The sequence below is a fragment of the Cricetulus griseus genome, chromosome 2, assembly GCF_003668045.3.
Source record: "Cricetulus griseus strain 17A/GY chromosome 2, alternate assembly CriGri-PICRH-1.0, whole genome shotgun sequence".
Taxonomy (NCBI): Eukaryota; Metazoa; Chordata; class Mammalia; order Rodentia; family Cricetidae; genus Cricetulus; species Cricetulus griseus.
In genome coordinates this window covers 243,563,006-243,581,196 of record NC_048595.1, presented here as the reverse complement: position 1 = coordinate 243,581,196, position 18,191 = coordinate 243,563,006, and positions in this window count along the sequence as shown.

Sequence of the window (18,191 nt, the reverse complement as noted above, 5' to 3'; positions counted from 1 at the left end):
CCACTTTGAGCACACACAGTCTTCAGGTTTCCAGCTAACCCTCCCAGTAGATATAACAAATTTAAAGTTCCTCACTGTTCCAAATCCTAGGCAGAGCTGCATCTTTTGATGGTCTCAACAAATCTTGAAAGGTATCTACTGCCTGCAATAAACATCTGTTGTTGTTGTTAAGCTGGAGCGTGCTGCTTGTATTTAAGTTCTGCTTTTTTACTAGTGCCTATTTTGTGATTATTGAAGATTTTATTCACATCAACTGTTTTGGTCCTGATACTTTGTAGGTGTTAGTCATTCTTTCTGAAGAACAAGCCTTTGTTGGGTATTAGAATGGTCACTTTGAGTCTTTTTTCTCTGGCTATTCCAGGGCAGTTCAGGTGACAGAGCTGCTACTTAACTTCCCATCTTCTTGACAACCACACTGGAACCTGGGGACACAAGGCCTCAGTCTCAAGGGGAGCACAAACTCAGCCTTTTATTTCTGTGTACACTGAGCCTTTCATTTCTGCACCTCCTGATAATGATGGGCCAACTGCTAGATTTTTCCTTTCAAGTCAGTTGAACTTTTCCAACATGAGTTTTAGTCTTTTGTCATAGGAAATGTTTAAATGTATTAAAATAGAAGAAAAAACTGTTACAATCCCATGTATCTATCATTAATTACCTTCAGTGATTATTAATACATGGCAGATTTTGCTTTATTTACAAGCAATTACTAAATTGAGTTTTAATTTTCATAATCTGTGGTTTTTAACAGGATGGATGCTCACTTCTAGCTTCTCTGAGTTTGTCAGGTATAATTTTTTCAACTTAAATATATGAGTTCCCTTTGACTGTATTCTTAAACATCGGATGATATTTGTCTTTTGTCTCAATATCAGGCTGAAATTTTCACCTGTCACATGATTGCATAACCCAGACAAGGTTTAAGGGTTGTGATGATTTACTGGATTGTGTGCCAAAAAGTGTTTTCAGAGTTGTCCCAGGAGAGGCAGAAGCCTCCACTGGATGGAATACAGCTGGTCTCCAGAACGTGAACACAACCCACATTTGGATCTTGCCAACCACTCAAACATCTTAGTCTTTGACCCAAGCTACCACATATTGGGGCCTCCAGGATGCAGACTCCCTGACTGGCCAAGAAGTAATGTAGCAAGAGTCAGCATTCTTAGCATCTCTGGCTACTGTATCCAGTCAATTAGCCTAAGGGTTTCCATGGCTCCTGTCTCCTCCACCCCCACCTCATCTCCATCTCCTGCTCCCACTGTTTACCTTATGCTTCTCCATTTCTATTTGTTTTCCAACTTTCAACTTTTTCCCACAGTTCTGGTTAGTGAAAGTTTCCCTCTCTGTTGTTCTAATATGGTTTTGGGTTTAATTTTTATTTTAAACACATATGGCAATGATTAAGAACATGGACTCGGGTCTCAAGCTGTCTGGGTTGAGTCTTGACTATAATATTTCCTAACTTTTTGGCCTTCAGTTAGTGTATTAACTTCTCTGTGCTTCAACTACCTTGACTCCATGATGAATATCAAAATAATTCACAGGATCATCATGAAGATCATACATTTGTTCTCTGAACACTCCGCAGCTGTTTCTACTCACTCTCTCAAGAGAACCATACTGAATATTGCTAGTCCAAAAAAGACAAGAATTCAAAGTTTTCTTCCAACTGAATGCTGTTATTTTTGTACCATCATAAAGTTAAACTCATTGAGTTTAATCATTGTAAGTTGGGGATCATCTGTAATGTACTTGCCATTGTCTGTTCAAATTGTCATAATAAAATATTAGAGGCCTAATGGCTTATAAACAACATAACCTTATTTCTCAGAACCAAGAGCTCATCTCTCAAGTCATTTCAGATCTCAATAAATTGACAGCAGAGATTAGCCATCATAACTTTCAAGCATGAAAAGAGAGTATGACAATATTTGAAGGAAAGGGTATGGGGGAATAACAACATGAGTTCAAAAACAAGCAGAAAAACTCAAATATACATCCACAATACAGATGATGGTAAAGTTTACTCACTTACAGTGTTAGATTCATTAGAATATTAAGGCACATTCATAACTGTTCTGAGATTGTATTTCATGTCAGTTTTCATTATGTGCTAGAAAGTGGTGAAAACTGGAGATGGAGTGAGGGCTCCATGTTTAAGAGTACTGGGAGCTCTTCCAGAGGAACCTGGATTAAATTTCAGCACCTACATGGCAGCTAGCAATCATCCTTAACTTAAGTCCCAGGGGATTTGGTACCTTTTTCTGGCCTCCTTACGCACCAGTTATGCACATGTTGCTCAGACATACATTGAGGCAAAACACCCATACACATACAACAAAATATAAAAATAAATAAGAAAGAAGAAAGATTTAAAAATAACAAAACAATGTTGATGTCCATTTAAAATGTATGTAAGGAGAACACTGTTTACAAATCTCTTTGTCAGCATGGTGCTAAATAGATTTCATTAGATGAGGATGTGGTGGTCTCAAAGAAAATGGCCCCCAAAGGAGGTGGCACTATTGGAAGGCATGGCTTTGCTGGAGAAAGTATGTCACTTTGGGGACAGGCTTTTAGGTCTACACGCTGCCATGCTCCCCATGATGATGATAATGGACTGAACTTCTGAAACTGTAAGCAAGCCACCCCAATTAAATGTTTTACTTTATAAGAGTTGTCATAGTAATGGCAAAAAACCCTAAGACAGAACTCAAAGGTGATGATTATCTGAACAGCACAAAATCTGCATTCTATTGGATCAGTTTTGGTTTCACGATATAATATTCTTTCAAAGGTGGAGAATGAATTGGTTAAGTTTTGTAAATACTTGCTTCATGTCCAAAGCAAGGACTGTCTTGAGTGCCAAATATCCTCTTAGGAATATAATATGGGCCGGAGGGATGGCTTACTAGATAAAGTACTTGCATGCAAGCATGCAAACCCGAGTTCAATATCCAAAACACATGTAAAAAGCCATGCATAGTGGCACGCACAAAATCCTATTGCTGGAGAAGAGGAAATGGGATTGCAATATGTGGGTGGGGCTTGTGGGTCAGCCAGCCTAGCCTAATTGGTATCCAAGATCAGTGAGAGGCCTTGTCTCAAAAAAAAACAGTGTGTATGAACTCTGAGTAATAATATGCAAGATTGTTCTCTAACCTACGCATACTTGTTCACAAGCAACTGTAGACACATGTGTACTCACATGTGTGTGCACACACTTACATCCAAGAATATGAGAGAAACAGTGATTCTTCATAAAAATAGTTTTTTATCAAGTCTCAAGGAAACAAAACAAACCTTGATTTTACATTACTTTTACTAGCTATTTTGTTTGGGAATTACCCGTGATCACTCTTTGCATGAACACATATATATTCCTCAGATTCAACGGCTTCCTAGACTTGTGGTGCTGAGAGTCAATGAAACCCACTATAAAAACTGTGCTGTGATTCTGAACACCCAGCTCTGACTTAGCCCAACTCTTGTTGCAGGTTTCTTCACTCCTTGGGGAAGTCCTGACAGAAAGTAGGGGGCCAGGTCTCCACCTAGTGGTTGGTATATAGTACTATCACTATGATGGTGAAATCAAAACTACTTGGGCTTTATTTTCCTAAGTATATTGGAAATGACACTATGATAACATTTTCCATTAAAGTTTGACAAATAAATAATTATATTATTAGATTATCATATTATTTCTATATAATTTCATCATATTAACAATATTATTTAATTATTAAATTTATTGAATAATCAAATTAACAAAAATTAAAATTATTTAGATCTATAAACTGAATATATATTTTTACATTATATATGTATATAAATCTTGAAATAGATGCATAGAAATATATGGTTTGAGTGCAATTCCAAAATTCCATGAAGCTTTCTTCTCTACAGAAGGATGGCCAGGTTGCCTAAATATGCAATTTAATAGCTATTCAGGTATCTTGCTCATGGATTTTAAAAAGAGATATATTCAAAAAATTTGACCTTATCATTCTACTAAGCATTTCATTTTGATAAGTACAAGTGAAAGAATATTGAGCTACTAAAGGCATAACAGGGGGATCATTTGCACCCTAACAAAGAAGAGCATCACTGCCTAAATTACAAATCATTTGCCAAGTGGATTAATTAATTACTAAATTAATTTACCAACTGGATTAATTGACTATAAAACCACTTACCAAGTGAATCAATTAGTTACCTGGCTGCATTTGTGATATTGTTGTCTGGCATTCACTAGAGAAGAGAACTTGGACATTGGTTTAAACCAATAAAAAGTCTTTATTGGCCAAACAGTGACTACACTGAGTGTTCTGGATCCTAGGGTAGCCCCAAGCCTTTCTCGGGGTGAGCTTTTAAGCACAAAAACCATGTCCTGGGCTGACATTCTTCAGTTAACAACAACAGTTAGCCAGACGAGGAACTACAGAATACAAAAGCAAGGTTAGTGCATTTACTGACTTTCTTTCCCAGAGACTTCGATGGATGAGGTCTTTGTTTTGGTTTTGATGGGTTGTACTGTCTACATGCTGAGTTTTACAACCTGAATGGTACTTCCATCATGAAGTCAGTCATGCTAAGGTTTGGAGACCTATTAAGAGGTGGTGCCCTGTTACAATATCTGGTGCATTATTTGTAAAATGGGCTAGTTTTAATAAGAATTTTTCTTTCTTAGTTAGGAGATCTTGTCCTTTTCCTTCTCCGGGGACCATGTATGTCTCTCTTAGGGTCTTCCTTGTTTCCTAGCTTCTCTGGCAGTGTGGATTGTAGCCTGCTACTTCTTTGCTTTAGATCTGAAATCCATACTTGAGTGAGTACATGCCATTTTTGTCTTTTTGTGACTGGGTTACCTCACTTGGGATGGTTTCTTCTAGTTCCATCCATTTGCCTGTGAATTTCAAGATTCCGTTGTTTTTTTTTCTGCTGAGTAGTACTCCATTGTGTAAATGTACCACATTTTCTCCATGCATTCTTCAGTTGAGGGGCATCTGGGTTATAAAATAGTCTAGTTTTAATAAGGATTTCTTTCTCTCTTTCATTCTTTCTTACAATATCTGTTACAATAAATCTTTCTGCCAAAAGCCGCCAAGCCCAGCACCCAGTGTGCGCTCTACGCCAGCCTCCCGCCTGAGTTAGGGCCCCAAATAATGCACAGAGAGACTTGTAGTAGGTACAATGCTGCTTGGCCAATGACTAGGATTCTCATCTGTTAGCTCAGTCTTAATTACCATAAATCTATATATTTTATAAGACTTATCTTTTTGGATGCCTTATTGGCGTCCCTCCTTGCCGGTGGATCACATTGCTCTGCTGGAGGAAGAGCAGAGGGGAAAAGGGAACACTTCCTGTTTCCTTTGCTTAAATATGAGTCTCCTTGCTATGTCACTTCCTGCCTGGATCACCACTTCTCTACTACATTTCCCAGAATCCTCTTTGACTCCTAGTCCTGTCTAACTTGCTATTTCATTGGCCAAACAGAGCTTTATTAATCAATCAATAAGATAAACATACACAGAAGTACTTTCCCCATCAAATATCTGGTGCATTATTTGTAAAATGGGCTAGTTTTAATTTCTCTCTTTCCTTTTTTCTTCTTCCTTCCTTCCTTCCTTCCTTTTCTTTTCCTTTCCCCCTTTCCTACCTGTTCTTTCTTTTTTGTTAGCCTTGAGATAGGACTACACACTTGTCAATGTTATGTCATAAGAACAGCATCATCATTCCTTTTGTAGGATGTCAGGATTTTCAAATTTTCTGCTATGTTTTGCATTCTTATTTTCATCTTAAAAGGTGCCTCCCCACTGGTATCTTAGAAAGATGAATCTTTATATTAAGTGATGACTTCAAAAGTATGAAGTCTCTCCCCTGGTTTCTCCATTCATTCTCAAAGCTATTTGTGTCTGAACATCTGCAATCATGTGATATGCCTATACTCTGATAGTACAGCCATTCTGATAGATGGCCAAATATAAATTACAGTGAATAAACAAAGCATTAAGATTCACCAAAACAAAAAGACCTCCTTCAATCCTGAAATTTGTGAATGTAGTAGATGTTATGGAGGACTGAAAGAAATGGAAAAAAGGAGAGAGAAATGTAGGTTAGGGCCACTCAGGCTATCTGAACATAAGGCAGTGGGCTCTTCTGCATATCTTCCATTAAGAACTCACAGAGGCCTTCTGTGACCCCTACACTTACACCAAAGGCCTCTGGAAAATAGGATGCCATCTTTAGACAGGAATTATAAACTCATTTCCTATTCTAGTTGAGAAGAGGACATTTCTTTTCAATTTGGACACCCAGTTTCATAGGAACACTTACTTGTCTGAAGACCCAGAACACAGGGGTGAAAACGCCATCCAGACCTCAGAAGCTTACATCCTCACATAGTTAAACTTTCAAAGACTCAACAATCAGAAGGCAAGTTGTTTCTTATATAAACTGTGTGTGTGTGTGTGTGTGTGTGTGTGTGTGTGTGTGTGTGTGTTTAGTGCATAAGCAACTCACAACAGACATCTACCAGACTAGAAAGACAAAAAATTTGTTTTCTATGAAACTATTTATGTGCAATAACAATTGAGTATAATTTAATTTGTAGCCTATAAATTGCTTGTCCTGAAGGCCTAAAATCTGTATCAAAGGAGCCATTTTTTACACCCAGACAAAAGTTTCAGAATATTAAAAATGAAAGCAACACTAACTTTCATTGGCAATAAAAGTAGGTGATCTCACATAAATTATTCTATATTAGGTTTGATTAAAAATTGTTTTAGTTGTAATGTTTGGGATATCTCCATTCTCCACCCCCTTGAGCTTCCTCAGATCTTTGGCCAAATTTCTCTTGGCCCTGATTGCCAGGGCAAATAAACAGGAGATTAATCAGCAGAATGAATGGCTAAGGTTGGAGGCTTGCCCGAAGCTAAGAACAAGACTTTACAAAGGTAACATAGTGTGCAACGATAACAAACACTAGTTAATATTAGCTCCTTGTGTTGGTAAGGCTGTCACATGGTAACTGTGTGGAGCTTTGTGTGGCATAGGATGAAGTGTTTATTCTATAGGCTAAAGTTGGCTTGAACAACTGAGTGTGAAAAATCAATGGCATCCTGAGCTACTAGGACAAGGGCCAGATGGCATCAGATCATGGCCATTGACTCCCATAGTTTCTTCCTCTGTGCAGGGTTCTTAAGAGGAAAGTGGCTCAGTGTGTTCAGAGACGCCTCAAGAGCCATTTCCCAAGGATGGGCAGAATTCATTTTGGATAAGGAGAAAAGGACAGAAATAAATACATTTCATTACCATGAACCCTTCCCCCAAGCAGCCCTGATATTGAAGAGATGATTTTTACTTTGCTGTTTTCCTGATGGGATAGCTAGTGCTCGTAAATGGCTCAGCAGGAGCATTGTCCCCTTTTCTTACAATCTCCCATGCCTCTTCCTTCGAATCTGTATTCCCCCTATGACTCACATAGAAACAAAAGAATGATGAAGGGGTGACATTGAGATAAATGAACCTAAAGATCAGAGATTCCTGCTGCCTCTCATTTGAAAACCATGGGCTACCATGAGGGAAAACTGTTGCATAGCATCTCTGTCCCAGTATATGGGATTTGGTACCAGTGTACTATGAGAACAAAGAAAAGGCAGATAGATCCAGCACTGCACAGAGTATGATTGATGAGTGTGATGTTTGAATGAGAATGCCCCCACCATGGTTTCATATGTTTGAATACTTTATCCCCAGTTGGTAAAACTGTTTGGAAAAGATTAGAAGCTGTGGCCTAATTGGAAGAGGTATGTCATGTGGGGGTTGACTTAGAGGTTTCAAAAGCCCAAGCCATTTCACAGTTAGCACTTTCTGTCTCATCACTGTGGTGTGGATCATATGTGAGCTCTTGTCTTCTGTTCAGCACCATGCCTGCCTACGTACTGCCATGATGGTCTTGGACTCCAACCATTAGCCCCACATTAAATGATTTCTTTCATGGTTGCCTTAGTCCTGGTGTTTCGTCATGGCAATGGATAAGTAACTAAGAACTTGGTACAAGGAAGAAGAGTATGGTTGTGACAGATTTGATCATGCCATTTTTTGTTTGTTGTTGTGTTTTTGTTTTGTTTTGTTGTTGAATAATGTGGAAGATATTGGGACTTTGGACTGGCGAAGTGGTTAAACTCTATAAGTATGGATGAAGAAGGCATGTTTTAGTAGGACTTTGGAAGACAGTAGAGAGAAATGGATACCCTGGGGGCCCAGCTCAAGAGGTTTTGGAATACTAGCAATTGGGCTAAGACCATTTTGTGATATTTTGGCAAAAAATGGCTGAATTTTGCCTGTGTCCTAAGATTCTGCCTGAGAATAAACTGAAAGGTTTTGGACTGACTTCATTGGCAGTGAAGACTTCAAGACAGCCCAATACTGACACTGTTATGTTATTATTAGTACTCATTCTTATTCAAGTCTATAATGAAAAAGAGCAAGTGGGACAAAAAGAAACAAAATGGGCAGTTTGAGGGAAAAAGTGAATCAAGAATTTTAATGTTGGGATCAAGGTTTGTGCTGAAAGAGATGAAGTGTAAAATGGAATAAAGGGAGTGGGGCTCTCAAGATAAGCCCACATCCAGCTAGGCTTCTTTCTTGTATTAGGAAAGTCCTAAGGCATTATCTGTTCATAAAAAGCAATAAGTCAGTGTCTATTCCAAAAAGGGGAGATGCTTATCTCAGAGCATCTTAACTTGGCAGCATCAACCACACACATAGTTTTTACTGTAGAGTCTTGAAGGAGTAAAAGGGTTGTGGAACCTTCCTCTCAGGTTGAGAGCCATTGAGGCCAGGAGTGTGCCAGGGGAGTCCCTATATAGGGACTCCCCTGACACACCATTGAATGAAGCTGTGAAAATAAAGATTTTATTGTGTTAGAGACTCAAAGATATTGGAGGAGCCACGGGATATATTCCAGGAAGATCTGCAGATGGGATGGAAGGATGGAGCCACCTAAACCCTTTCATATGAGACATGGAGTTACAGGGTTTAGCGTTTACCTTGAAGGGTTTTTCAATCTTGCTTTGGTCTATTATCTCCTCCCTTGTGGGATGGGAATGCATGTTCAGTGCCATTGTACTTTAGAAGCATTTTTTTAATCTTATAGGGCATTACAACTAAGAAATTGCTTTGAGCCACAGAAGAGACTATGAAATTCTTACATTGGCCTAAGGCTGTTAAGCTCTGTGGGGACAATTGAAGTTGAATGAAATGCAATTTGCATTGTTATATGGCCACAAAATTATGGGGGCCAGGGAATGGAATGTGGTAGTTTGAATGAGAATGGCCCCTCATAAGCTAATATGTTTGAATACTTGGTCCCCAGTTAGTGGAACTATTTGGGAAGGATTAGGAGGTGTGGCCTTGTTGAAGATGTGTCACTTGGGATGGGCTTTAAGGTTTCAAAAACCCAAGCCATTTCCCCGATAGCACTCTGCTTTCATCTTGTGCTTGTGGACTAGATGTAAGCTCTCAGGTACTGTTCCAGCCTGCTGTCTTTCTCCCTGACATGATGGTCATTGACTCTAACCTTCTGGAATTGTGAGCCCCAAATTAAATGTCTTCTTTCATTGGTCATGGTGTCTTGTCACAGCAACAGAAAAGTAAGACAGTGGGGGCTTCCTCAGTGGTAACAAATCTCCATGATTTTGCTCAGAAGTAAGGAATACATAGTGGTCGGGACGAGGGTGATTTCATCCAAGTCAGATTGAATGTGTTTTTCTCTTAGGTTAATATCAAGGCCTTCAGGCACATTCCTAAAGCACTTGCTATTAGAGCCTATGTTATAAAGCTCCACATACCACTCTAAAAGTTTTATTAGTTTATAGTATGTGAGGAGACTGTGCAAAGAAAACTGACCCAGGATATTTAGAGGCAGTCATAGCAATTACCTCTCATGATAGCTTATGTCTTGCCAAGTGGAATCTGCACTTATGTACAATTATCTGCAATTACGTACAAGTCAAATGGAGCAATCAAGTCTTGTACAAATTCCTGACCCATATAACTTTGGGATCCAATACAACGGTAGCTTTATGCCCCCAAGCTCGAGAATCATTTGTCAGGCAGCAATGGCTAAACAGAGCCCCGATTTTCCATCTCACTTTGAAGGCTTCACTGTATTATTGTTTTCACATATTTCTTTCCTGATGCACAACCTGGGTTAGATATTCCCTGTAGATTATCAGAATCTCACTTATCTTATTAGGGGCTTTATATCTATCTTCTCATCCTTGTCTGTGACAGTCTTAAATGACAACAAAGATCATATCTGACTTATTCCCCACTGTGCCATCTGAACCAGTAGTGTCTTGTAGACTGTGTACAATAAATAAACCACTGAATTACTGGATATGCTTCTTACATAAATAAACTTTGATTTCTGATTGCTCTACCCAGAAACATCTTGCCTGTTAAATCATATATGGATATCTTATAATAAAGGCGACTAGATAAGATGTTTTACAGTAAAGTGCAAGAGCAGCATGTATTACATAAGCCACCTGGTCACCTAAGGTACAAAATATGTGGAGGATTAAGAAATAAATATGCGCCTAGAAGTGCAGCCCAGTGATAGTATCTTTTGCATGTGTTAGGCCCTGAGCTCATGCCTAGCAGGGTCCGGGGAGAAAGGGGAAAGGAGAAGAGAGGGAAGAAGAAACTGAAGGAAATAAAAGAGAAAACAGATATGGACATAAGAACTTAGTTTTAAAATATTCAATTGACTCAATTTTTTGGATTTTCATTAATCAAATGTTGAGTGGTCTTGGATCAGTGTTATTCTCATAACTTTTATTAATAAGGAACATATTAAGACTGAGAAGACCCATGACCTGTTTTCTAAATGAAGAAAAATGCTTTCCCATGGGCTATAAATAAGGCATCTGTTAATTGGCAAATGTTACCATAAACAAGTTCATTTCATAACAGTAAAACTGTCAAGGACACGTTTAAACTGAAAATATACAACTAGGAAAGTTTTACAGGAGGCAGATGTCATGTAAGGCAACAAGTGGAGGCCAAGTGACCCAAAAGATGTCATGGTCAAGAATTTTTGAAAACAAATGGGGGACCAGAAAAAAGTGTGGGCACACACATACAGAGGAGTCACCAAGGAAAAGGCCCAGGGAATTTTCAGGCACAGGCTTCGGGAGAAACTTCAATTCATTTCCCAACTCTACCCTGTCACTTACAACTTCTAAACCTACCAAACTGCCCTTCTGTTGCCCTAACGTGAGTGAGGAGCCCCTTAGATGGCAGCCTCACACAGCCCCCACAAAGTGCTTTCCATGAAGTATTCTGGAGGGAATGGAATCCCAACTCACTGTCCTCCTCTTCAAGGCTCAATGTTTCTTACAACATACTAATGTCCAAGCATTTCCTGTAAAAGTATGGAACAAAATGGACACTGGGCCAACGTGACTAATTACATTTTCGCCTATATATGACAAACTGTGTTATCTTTGTGACATCTTTGAGTCTATATGCACTTAAGATTTGGTTGTCAGTTTCATGTTGTATCATTTAAAGATTGCCCACTTCCACTCAGGGAGGAAACACTTTCTGAAGTCATGTGTTATTATTCTGTTTTTCTTAAGGATGAGATGATTGACTCCATGAGAAAAGAAAGCAGGACAGAAGTACTACTCAGTAAGTTAATGTTTTCTTTTTCCTTACACAATTGTCCTGTCTTCTCTTGTTTGTTTTGGTTTGTTATTTCCTGGCCATGTCTCATTAGGTAGTCCAGGCTGTCCTTGAACTCACAGTGTTCATTGTTTCTCAGACTCCTGAAGGTTGAGGTTACAGACATGACCCATTGTATTCAGTGGTCTCATCTTTCTGTATTTCAAGTTTTACAGTCAGTGTGAGCTTAGATATCATTTGGTCATAACTTCTTCTTATGAAGGCAAAGCCTAGAAAAATCTGCTATATTTGCTGAGGAGGTTTCAATGTGGGGATTCTCTGCTAATGCGTTCATTTGATTTGGCCTGAACCACACTGAAGGTAAAATTCCCATTAAAAGGAGGCATGCAAAATGCTTTATAAATGTTCTGTTCCAGATAACTATATTGGAAAAAAAGGTTTAGGGATACTTCTAAAAAGATTTGAGTGGCCCTCTCAGTGACACAGCAATAATTTTTTCTTTTAGTGAAAATGTATTTATTTTTTCATATAACATTTCATGATTACAGTTTTATTTCCCTCTACTCCTGCTAGCCACCCCCTTTCTGTCTCTAATTAGGAAACAGACAGGCTTTTAAGGAATAATAATAAAGATATAACAGAAAACAAATCATTGGAATTGGAGAAAACAAACAAGAAGTAAAAGAAAAAGAAAGAGCCCAAGTAAAGGCATGAGACTCCCTTGGAGAAAACTAAATTTTCATTTGCAAATGGTTATCAAATGGAGATAACTTCTAAGTTATGGATGGGGCATGTGTCTATTTCTCCTTTCAGTTCTAGGATCCTGTCTGGTACAGACCTGTGGAAGCCCTGTGCGTGCTGCCTCAGTTTCTGTGAGTTGGTATGTGTGTTGGTCTTGTTACAACTGGAAGACAGCATTTCATTGATGTTATCCAGCCCCTCTGACTCTTACACTTTTTTCTGCCTCCTCTTCTGCAGGGTTCCCTAAGCCCTGAAGTGGGGAGAGATTTGACATCCTCTTCAGGGCTGAATGTTTCCAGGTCTCTCACTCTCTGCCATTTGCTGTGAGTCTCTGTACTTCTTAATCTGTACTTTGCTGCTGATGATGACTGAGTAAGTCACTGATCTGTAAGTATAGCATAATGTTGTCAGGAGTCATCTTATTGCTACATTACTTTAGTGGAACAAATAGTATTTTGTTTTAGCATAGGCCCCTGGGCTGTCAAGTCTCAGTTCTTAGTTACCCAAGCAATGTCAAGTATCAGTTCCTACTTGTAGAGTGGGCCTTAAGTCAAATCAGATATTGTTGGCACAAGCTGTGTGCCACTATTGCATTAGCATGTCATTTGAAACAGGACACCAATGTAGATCTAAGGGTTTGTAGCAGGGTTGGTGTTTACCTTTCTCCTTTGATAGTGTACAGAATACCTTCTAGTACCAAGAACATTAACCAGTAGGGGGTGAAGGCTCTAGTTAGGCCCCAACTCAACTTCTCCATGCTCAGTGAATTGTGTAGGTGTTGTCTTCAGTAATAGGCCTTTGTCATCAGTTTGTGGAGAAAAACCTTGGCAACAGCTGGGTTATATAGGGATGTTCATGGAATGCCTTTGGCCAACAACTCAATTAGATGTAACACATTCTTGGTACTAGAAGTTTCATTTGGCCCTGTCTGCCCTGTTACTTGGTGATTTTTATTATATCACCTTCATACATGTATATATTTTAAGAAACTTCCACTGTACTAGGTTTCCAAACTACCTCTCAAATGGCCCTTAATCTTAGCTGTCTCTTCCTGTCTTCTCTCCTTCATCCCCCTCTTTACTCCCCTCCCTTCTTGATCCTCTCATTCCAATCCTCCTCATTTTGTCCATCCATAACTATCTATTCTATTTCCCTTTCCTCGTGTGATTTATCTGTCCCCTCTATTCCTTTACCCTATACCAAGCCTCTATGGTTATCATTGACTTAACAGCTAATATCCACATATAAGCGAATACACATTATATTAGCCTTTCTAGATATAGGATGCCTCACTTGGTATGATTTTTTTCTTATTTCATTCACTTACTTGCAAATTTCACGGTTCCATTGTTTAAATGGCTGAGTAATATTCCATTGTACAAATGCACCACAATTCCTGTATTCATTCATCTATTGATTGGCATGTAGGTTGTTTCCTTTTCTGGCTATTATGAATAAAGCAGCAATGAACATGGTTGAGCAGTGTCTCTGTGACAAGATGAAGCATCCTTTGCAAATATTCCCGAGAGTGCTATAGCTGGGTCTTGAAGTAGATCAATTCCCACCTTCCTGAGGAATCGCCATATTGATTTCCATAATGGCTGCATGGGTTTGCACTCCCACCAGCAATGGAGGAGTGTTCCTTTACTTCTCATCCTCGCCAACATGAGCTGTCACTTGTGTTATTGATCTTCAACATTCTGACAAGTATAAGATGGAATCTCAAATTAGTTTTGATCTACATTTATCTGGTGACTAAGGATATTGAACATTTCTTTAAGTGTTTCCATCATTTTCATTTTTTTCTTTTGAGAATTCTGTTTAGTATGTACTCCATTTTTAATTAATCCATTTAATTAACCTGTATCTCATTAATTAATCCATTTTCTAGATACCCAGTTTTTTTTAAGTGTTCTCAAATAATAGCAGTCAAGAACAGCCACATTTTCTCAATTTGTCTCTCTCCCAGTTAAATGTAACATTCTCTTTCCATCCAGGACAAGAAAAAAATTGAGCAAGAATAGAATGACTCATGACAGCTAAGTTATAAGGAAGTTTGTTCTCTCACTTCAGTGAAAAAAATAACAAGGAAGTGATATTTCTGGATAGCAACAGAAACAGGAAGGGAAACCGCTGAACTTGGAAGAAGCAAGAGAGAAAGAAAGGTAAGAAGCCTTTGCTAAAGCTGGGCAAGTAGTTAGACAGGGATGCAGAAGCTGAAGTTCATTCTCCAATGTGTTAATATATTTCATGTCTTCCCTACCATGCCATCTTCTTGTTCGCTCCACCTTTAGCCAAGAATAATATCCCTGGAGTTGGGGAGGTAGTTAAGTGAGTGGGGCATTGGCTGTGCAAAGGTGAGCATCAACATTCTGATACCCAGCACTCACATGATTCGTGGTATGACTGCCTGCTTACCTATAATTGCATTCAGGAAGCAGGAGCAGGGCATCCTTAGAAGAAGCTGTCTAGCTGGACTAGCTAGATTGGTTATCCCTGGGTTCCAGCGAGGGACTCCATATCATCAGTGTATAAAGTGGACAGCAATTAAGAAAAGACACTCAGTGTCGACCACTGTCCTCCACAAGCACATGAGTACACACCAATATGGATTACAGTGGCAGCAGATTAACTGTGAAAGGCAAAATATTAATTTTAAAAAATCGGAGTTTAATCAGCGTCTCATACCAAAGGCAAGTAATGATCCATTCCACAATTGTTTAAAAAAAAAAAAACAAATAGGTGATGATGAGGAAAATACTTGACTTCCTTGGAAGCAGCAGGGTTTTTCTCACTGCCCGCCCCCCCCCCCCCTTATATCAAGCCACACAGAATAAACTATTCTCACAGGTCAGGGAAACTGACCAAAGAACTGATTCTTTAAGTAAGATTTTTCAATGAAGTTCAGTCTTCACTTCAGAAGGGAAAGCAGACCAGAAGACCACACACACACACACACACACACACACACACACACACACACACACACACACACAAGATTAGGATACTTCTCTGTTGGATTGACAGGTGGATTATGAGGACTCAGGGGACTTTGAAATACAGTTGTTAATATCACCTCATTCGTGACCATAAACTTATGCTATTCTTAAAAATGAGAATGTTGTTAAAAGGCTCTTATCAGGGCCAAAACTGGATTGAAAATATCTTTCCTTAGAGAACCCCGAATGGTGAGAAACATTCCCATATGGAAATGGATGGTAGGGTTAGTACATTGAGTCTTGGAAACAATGTTAGAAGTTCAACGGTAACTGCTAAAGTGCTTGCCCCTGAGGACTTGAATTCAGTTCCAGGGAGATGGTTCCGTGGATCAAGTGGTAGCATGAAAGCATGAGAACTGGAGAGTGATCTCCACCAGTCACGGAAAAACCAGGGATGGTGGTAGCCCGTGTCCTCACAATGCTGGGTCTCATAGTTGGACATATCCTGGTAGCTTGCTGTCAGCTAGCCTAACCTAATCAGTGAACCCCAGGTCCCAGTGAGAGATGCTGTTTCAAAGAACAGGGATACCCCAAATTGACTTCTGCCCTCCACATTTATGTTGCATACATGTATATCGATGCAATGGCACACATGTGTGCATACAAAAACATGCATACATACACACACACACACACACACACACACACACACACACACACACACACACACACAATCCAAATCATCATGCCACCCTTGCTTTGCTTCTCTTGGAGATGACTGTGGAAGGTAGCCAGGACAATTATGTTAGATTAACCTAATACTTATAGTTTCTTCTGCCACTCTCTTCTACTTTGTCAGAAGCATTACAAAACCTTATATAAATATGGTAGCTATCTGTGTTTCATATTTAAAGAACCTAAACCATCTCTGCATAACTAAGTATAGCTAGACATATGGAGATTGTACAAGGTTTGCTGCTCTATCTGCACATATATAATCTCTATGCACATAACTTTACAAATTAGTTACTTTTTACAATTGGGATATAGGCCAGATGATGTTTCAAAGTAACGAGAAACAAAAGCTTTAGAAAACATAAATGAAACTCTAGATTTTCTATTAATGACTGTTTATATTTGGTTGGTATGAGGTTCGAAGACAGTCATTTTTCTGACATTAGGCCTATTTTCCAATGTAAGTCTTAAAAAGAAAAATAATACATCCCAAGTGTGGTTCTTAAAATCATTTTTGGATGTCCCTAGATGATAGTAACCAAAAGAGATATAGGAATCAATATGTCATGGGAACACTGTACATTCAGGAAATGCCATGCTTTGCTTTTATTATATTTGCTTTCACAAGATGATATACATTATATATTTAGGACAAATATTATATTTTATATTATAGTATATAATATGTAGTGTGTGTGTGTGTGTGTGTGTGTGTGTGTGTGTGTGTGTGTGTGTGTGTGAGTACTGGTTGGTTTTTATCTTCAACTTGACACAAACCGGGTCACCTGGGAACAGGACTTGAGGAATTGCCTCCTTCAGATGTTTGTAGGGAACTTTTTGATTGGTGATTGATGTGGGAGGGCCCACATCCATTGTGGGCAGCACAGTCCCTAGGCAGGTGGACTTGGGCTGTGTGAGGAAACTGACAATGAGTATGTGACAGCAAATCAGCCAGTAAGCAGATTTCCTCTGTGATTCCTGCCTCTTCTTCCAATAAGCTCATGTCCTCACTTCCCTCGGTTATGAACTGTGACCTGGAAGTGTATGGTAAAATAAATCCCTTCCTCCTCAAGTTGCTTTTGGTCATGGTTTAGAAACAGAAAGACAAAACAGGACAATTGACAACTACTCATTTTTAGTCCTTGGGATTTTAAGATGTCTCAATGTTAAAGAGGGTGTTTTCCTTCTATCTATACAATTTTTAATTTATTACTTTATAGATTTTTATTTTGGATTATACTTTCTGGCGTGTTTTTTTTAATGTCTCACAAATTTTTACTGTTTTCTGGATACACCACATTTCTATTTGAAGTTCATGTGCTCTCAGAGTTAACATATACATTCCTGCAGAAGTTTTCTCATCTCTGTCTTTCCCTTGTTGGTATGTCCTTGCTGTCTCCCTTTGCATATTCATTATAATGACATTATTTGAAAGCCTCTTGAGAACTAGTTAATGGTGAAATAGCCAATGCCCTGGTTCATGAGATACTTGCAACCTAATTGGAGTCTTAAGAGAAACAAATGCTTCTTTGTCAAAGGGTTCTAGTTCACAAAAGTGAGGGTTCAAATAAGGGTGGGTTGAGTATCAGGGAAAGGATCACAGAGGATGAAGACCTTAAAAGATAGTTAGATGATGATTACACAGAAAAGAAAAGGGGGGGAGAAACCAAAACAAACAAACAAGAACCCAGAGGAGATAAAGGAAAATAAACATGACATTTGCATTTCTGCAAGAAGAGCTGGTAAGACCACCAGTTCTATAAAGGCAAACAAAAGCATGACAAGAGAGATTGATTCCTAAACGGTGACCCATTATTCTCTCACCTCATGAAGAAATGAAAGGAATAACATAGTATCTTGTACATTATTCTCCTGTTCCCACAAGAAGAGCTACCAGCGACATTTCCTGCCCTAAGACGTGAACATGTGTGTTCTATACTCAAAACACTAGCAGAAGTTTTTCCATTTAGGTTTGGCATTTTCTCCCCACCATAGACTAAATCTTATCTCAAATATGTCAAAGACAATGATAAACAGTAAAATAAAAGTCTCCCAAATGATTGTTTCATCTCCCCAGGATGA